The sequence below is a fragment of the Marmota flaviventris genome, chromosome 3 (genome assembly GCF_047511675.1).
Source record: "Marmota flaviventris isolate mMarFla1 chromosome 3, mMarFla1.hap1, whole genome shotgun sequence".
In the NCBI taxonomy this organism is placed as follows: Eukaryota; Metazoa; Chordata; class Mammalia; order Rodentia; family Sciuridae; genus Marmota; species Marmota flaviventris.
The window spans coordinates 11,017,440-11,023,685 of record NC_092500.1 but is presented as its reverse complement, the minus strand read 5'-3'; positions in this window follow the sequence as shown (position 1 = coordinate 11,023,685).

Sequence of the window (6,246 nt, the reverse complement as noted above, 5' to 3'; positions counted from 1 at the left end):
TGGACAGGCTGGGGTCACATGGCCTAGAGTCCTGTGTCCTTCACAGCCAGAGGCTGGCCAGACCCAGGGGGCAGCTCTTTGTTCTCTGTCCTCTGCTAGGGGTTCCTCACTCAGGGCCTAAGGAAGGCGTATGGAACAGGATCGGACGGGCCTCCTCCCCCGACACGGCCAGGAACAGGGCAAAGGCTGCACTGGGGGGAGGGCGGCCTGAGCTCCTGCCCTGGAGTGGCCTCTCCTACCTGGCCTGGGTCTCCTCATCTGTCCCCTGGAGTTGGTCTGAACGCTGTGCTTGGCACTTGCTCTGGGGGCTTGCACCCCACATGATTCTGATGGGTATAATTTGGGATCCTCCTCTGATGGGGGGAGGCAGGATGCACAGTCTCCCTCTGGGCCACCCCTCTCCCAGCATGGAGTGCCCAGTGTCCTTCATCCCCGGCCCCAGCCTGTCACTGCCTGTTCCCTTCTCCTTTGTGATATCTTCAGAGTCAAATGTCTCATCTTCTCTTCCCCCCAATTTTTGAAACCCACAAAACACACAAGCATGCACACCTATGCACACCGCCACACACCTGCTCAGGAAAGCATGATGCAAACTGACGTCCCGAGGCTCTTAAAAAAGTTAAGGGAAGGAGGGAGAAAAGGTAGGCGGAAGGGGAGATGGGCTCCAGGGCTCTAGGTGAAGAACGATCATGTCTCACCCTCCGTCAGGCCTCCCCATCCCTCCCCTTCTTTCTCTACATCTAGCAAACCTGCCCTCTTGCTTTACTCCAAGTCTCCGTGTGCCCTGCCCTCGCACAGCTGAACAAACCACACCAAGAGAGGGGATCGGCCATTCACACCCGCAAATTGCAAGAACCGGGGTTCTCTGTCAAGTCCTCGGGGCTGTTGGGGTGGGAACGGTACCACTGAATGGTAGCAGCCACTTTTTTTGTTGTTTTTAATTTGTTGATGGACATTTATTTATTTATTCTTTTATTTTTATGTGGTGCTGAGGATCGAACCCAGTGCCTCCCACTTGCCAGGCAAGCGCTCTACCACTGAGCCCTGGGCCCAGCCCAGTACCAGGCACTGTACAGCACTGTACGGAGTCCAAGCGCCCCTACCCTGACCACTCCCCAGTAGCTGCAGACCTTTGAGGATTGTTAAAGACCACTCTGCCATTTAGTGAATAAAAGGAAGGGGGTGCAGGGGACTGGGACCTGAGCTCAAGGGCTTTTCTCAAACAGCTGTGAAGAAGTTACGAGCCTGGGCACAGTGGCCCGAGAGCGATCCTACAAACTGACGTCTCCAGCTGCCCTGGTGGGTCTGAGGCCAAGGGCAACAGAAAAGCAAGAGTTGCCTGAGGATCTTGGTCACAGTGAGGAAAGTGAACAAGATACAGGAAGACATTCAGAAATAATCACCACAGTGACATGTGGCAGCAACCAACCCTGTGTCTCTGCCAGGCACTTGGGAAGCAGGTACACTAGCTAAGGTTGGGGCTGGAAAATGTGCCGAGGGACACGCACTGCTGACTCCCTACGCGCATGGGCCACAGGGAAGGAAAACTCTCTAGTCCCCAGCAAAGAAGCAGTGCTCCTTGTAATGGCTCCGACACAGTGCTCGTACGTGACCCTTGTTCTGCCGAGTCACAAAGCAAGCGCAGCCAATCCCCCACATAGCAGGGGGGCAGCTCTAAAAAGGTGGCTGTGCAAAGGTGACCTCACTGCACCTCATGCTCATTGCAGGGCAGACACACACAGAGGACCACGGCAGGCACGGGCTGTGGAAAGCCCCACAGAAGGCCACCACGCATGGCTTTGAAATGCTTTGCACCACGTGTGGTACCCTGCTGATGTGAACGATGACAAGGAGACATGCTCTACTACTGGTCAGATGGTACGGGAATGGGCCCAAAATTTGGATGCGTGCTGTCCTTTCCTCTGATCTTATGACCCAAGCGCAACAGGACTAATTGAGTGAATGGGTGGGTGGCCCCCAGAACAATGGGTGGGTCCTTGGCAATGTGGACCAAGTGACCGTGATGTCCATCAAATGGACATGGCCATAGCACACGGCCCACTGCCTGCCAGACATCAACATGAGGACCTGATAGTGCCATCCAGATCTAAGCAACGGGGCTTAGAGAAGACACCTCACTCCACAAACGAGAACCCGGGGTGAACTGCTGTCACTGTTGATGCAGGACCTGCCACGGGGGCCCAGAGAGTCTGCTGGCCACAGGAAGAGCAAATAAGGCCTCGATGGTGTGGGTCCCGGGTCCCTGGGGAAAGGGCTAGAACGAGGCATGGAACTAGAGCCTAGAGGTGCAGGGTCACCTCTTCCTTCTCATAAAATGACTAACCCAGGGTTAGTGTTAGTCACTAGAGAAGGACCTGTCACTTCACTGTGGTCTGTAACAACCCCCCTGCAGAGACCACAGGGACAAACGGGGCACAGTACTGTGAACCTGGGGTGGGCCCAGGTTGGCATCTTCTTCCCTGGTCTCATCAGGTCGCTTGGTTATTGTTGACCAGTCAAGATTCCCTCTCTATAAAGCCTCTTGCAATCCACCCTGAGAGCTCCTCTGTCCCAGAACCGGCGACCCTGGCAGAAACCCAGAACCAAACCAGCCGCTGGGCCTGCAATGCACTTCCTTTGTCGCCCCCTGCTGGTCTCTTTGGCATCTACAACCAGCCGTCCAGCTGTAAAGGACAGGTGCTGCAAGCTAGAGCACTGCCCGCTGCTCAACTGCTGACCAACTGCCCTTCGGACCTGGACGGAGACTTACTTTCTTTTAAGGACACCAACATGCCTTCCTGTCTGTATGGGGGAGAATGAACATGGCCGAGCTTTGCCAAGGTGCACTGTGCTGGGTGGCGCACAGAAACCGCAAAGCCAAAGGGCACGGGTGAGGGCATTCCCCACGACCCCGTGGGGATGGAGATGGGCATGTGGCAGATGGCCGCATGTGCCTTATAGTTGGAGTGGCTTAGGGAACAGCCCACGTGCTTCCCAGGTCACCTGCGACCCTACCTCCTGGGAGTGAGAGAAGCTCTGCAGAGCAGCAGCCTCGATGTGGGGCTCCAGGCAACGCCCCCATACTCTCAGAGCGTCACTCAATGAAGAATCCAGAGGCAAAAGGGGAGCTTCAGAGCAGAGTGGCACCAGGGTGGGGACTGCAGCCTGTGCCCTCATGAAAACAGGGTTGTGCCTGCACCCTGACCATGGTCATGAGGAGGCCTTGGCCCTAGGTCAGACTCACATCACCACCATAAATGAACATCCTGATCCTGCTGGGTTCCAGTCCCCTCCCGGCCGGCTTGCTCTCCCAGCTCTGCTCGCTGTACTTGGATGCTCTTTGTACAGTGATGGGATTTGGCTACGACCTACATTCCCCTGTGCCACCTTAGGGACGTCACAAAAGCTGGAAGATGGGCGCAATGAGATTGTAAGGGCATTCAGGCACATGGCGGGTGGGTGTGTCACCCTTGGAGGAAAGGAGGACAGGAAAACACCCTGTCCTCGCGGTTCTCAACAGCCGAGTCAAGTTGAGGCACAGTGAGAGGAGCCTGGGTCAGAATGCCCAGACACGTGTTCCCCCGAATGGTCCTGGCTGTCCCTGGTGTATCCTGGGAATTGGGGCAGATTAGCACCGTCTGTAGAAAGCTGCTTTCTTGCACGCGTGCCAGGTCCTCGGGATGCTGGGACACAATGGGACAAAGGCCGCTAAGCTGAGGCTGGTTCTGTAGCCCAAGCTACAACCCTCACCTTGCGGTGCCCAGCGCAGATCGGAGCGCTGTGCAGAGGGAGGTGCTCATCTAGCCGCCACTGGACAGTGTCACGAGGGAACCGAGGCATGTCCTTTGGCAATGCATGGGAGGCCCGTGTGCGACCGAGGTGCACTGCCCAGCCCGTCGCCATGACTGTTCCCAGGAGCCTCACTCCATGAGCCCTAGGTCTCCCGGGGCATCTGTCAGCAGCTTAACCGACTCGCACACCTGGCTGTGGGCCGTACAGACAGGATGCTACTCACGTAGACAGAAAATCTTAAGTGAACTATTTTTAAAAAGCTATTAAAACCAGTGAATTGAACAAGGTCACAGGATAGAGGACAGTCTGCCACCCTGGGGAGTCCATGTCCTCATACACCTCTGCACAAGGGCAGCTCCGAAATTGCCCTCCCCAGGCCACACCAAGCTTGAACCTGACCTCCACCATCTTCTCCCCCCACCAGTGAGGCCCCTTGCACACACACACACACACACACACACACACTCGCACATCTGGGGGGCAGAGCTGGGTCGCAGAGATCATCCTCTCCGATGTGCCCGGCGTAAAGATGGGGAGGCAGAAGCCCCCAGGGAGGGAAGTATTCTCACCGTCACCCACACCTTCAACACAGCACCTCTGTGGCAAAGCAAGGGACAGAGCAGGGAACTGATTCCCACGCTCTCTCCTCCAACCTCCCGTTGCCTGCCTGAGGGGCTTGATCCCTTGAGGGACTTGATCCCCAAGTCCCCAAAGCAAGCCGCCACTTGGCACCCCCAGCTCCCTGTCCCTTCCCTCCTGGACTCCCCCTGCCCAGCCTGCCCTGGGACCCAGGCCCTACCTCTGTGAGGGGGACAGGCCAGCCTCCTAGGGGAGCCTCCAGGCAGCAGAGAGCTCGGGCTGCCTATTTATTTGTGGCACAGGGGTGAGGAAAGGAGGAGCAGGAAGAGGAAGTGTCACCCGGATTCTCAGAACAGGGGACTCCAAGTGTCAGGGCTTTCTTTCCTTTTCTTTTCTTTTTTAATTTTAGGTATCAGTGACTTTGCGAATGTTGTCCCTTGCGTGGGGAAGATTTCCACACCGCTCAGTGACTCTGCAAACTCAACATGTGCTTCAGGTCTCGGCTCCAGTGGGGTCTCCTCCTTCCGCTTCAGGGGGCTGCAGATGACAGAGCAGGTCAGAGTCCCAGAGCCACACAGACCTGGGGTGACCGCCCCCCGGCATTGCTGACAGGGTGGCCCTGTGCAAATCATCTCATTTAATTTCCTCATTATCTTTTATGAAGATATTTATAGATTAAACAATGAAATATTTTTGAACTAAATAACGATACGGGAGCCTCGTGGAAAGTTTGGGTTCTGAGAAGGGTAAGTTTGGGCCCTCATCCCTGGGGTGGCAGGAGAAGCCACACCCCAGAATGGCTTATTGTCTAGGGGCAGCGGCCCGTCTGGGTTCAGACCTTAGCTCTGCCACCTCCCAGCCGTGTGGCCTTGGCAAGCGGCTCAACCCTCCTGTCCCACCAGCCCATCAGATAGTGTCCCTGATCTGTCTGTGCTCAGTAGGACATTGCTCAGATAGAACTCTCTAGAAGGGTCTCTGTCCTTCAGTTTAGTGGCTCAGGGAGATACCGCAGCTTTCCTCTGTGACTTGTGACGACTGCGGCAGTCCCTAGCGATCATTTCTAGTGTTTGACTGTTCGCGTTTTAGCCCCCAGAGATGTAAAACCATGAGGAATTTCTTTCCTAACACATTCTTCTGACATTTTGTGGCAAAACACGATGATCATTAACGGTGCCTTCCTTCTTCCTCTTCCTCCTCCTGGTTGTTATCTGGTCCAAGAATATTTGGTCCTGGCTCCTCTACTTGATTTTGAACTTTTTTTCCTCTTGTCAATTTGGATGCCACAAAGTTGAAATCTTATTTCTGACATACTCCTTCCGAGACATTGAGAATTCTCAAATAGAGCTTTTACGTGAAGGATCCACGGCCTAAATGGAATCAAACCACACACACACACACAAAAAAAAAAAAGACGGAGTTCTTAAAAGGATTTTATTTTCATTTAAGGGATGCTGGTTTTTCAAGCTTTAAATGATACTTCTCTAAGCAATAAAAGCTCTACAAAGATGAGGCTTGTAATATAATTAAATCTCTATTGTGCGGCCTCTTATTGTTATTTAAATTTTACAAGCTCAACATCTATGATATTGTTCTGGGAAAATCCAGAGTAAAAGAACAAGCTACCAGAGACGCAGGCACTGAGACCCCAGGAGGAGGCGGGCGGAAGGGGAGGCCGAGTGAGATGGACTGGGGACTTACCGGCAGAAGTTGGGTCTAAGGCAGCAGCAAGCCCTGTAGATCCCTGCGCCCTGGGTCAGAGGGATGGACGGGACTCCCAGAGTGGACAAAGTTGGCTTTGATCCAGGCTGGAACGTGCTTGGCTTGTACATCAAAGACGCCAGGCCCACGGCCCAGCTGGCAGCCCGCACAGCTCTC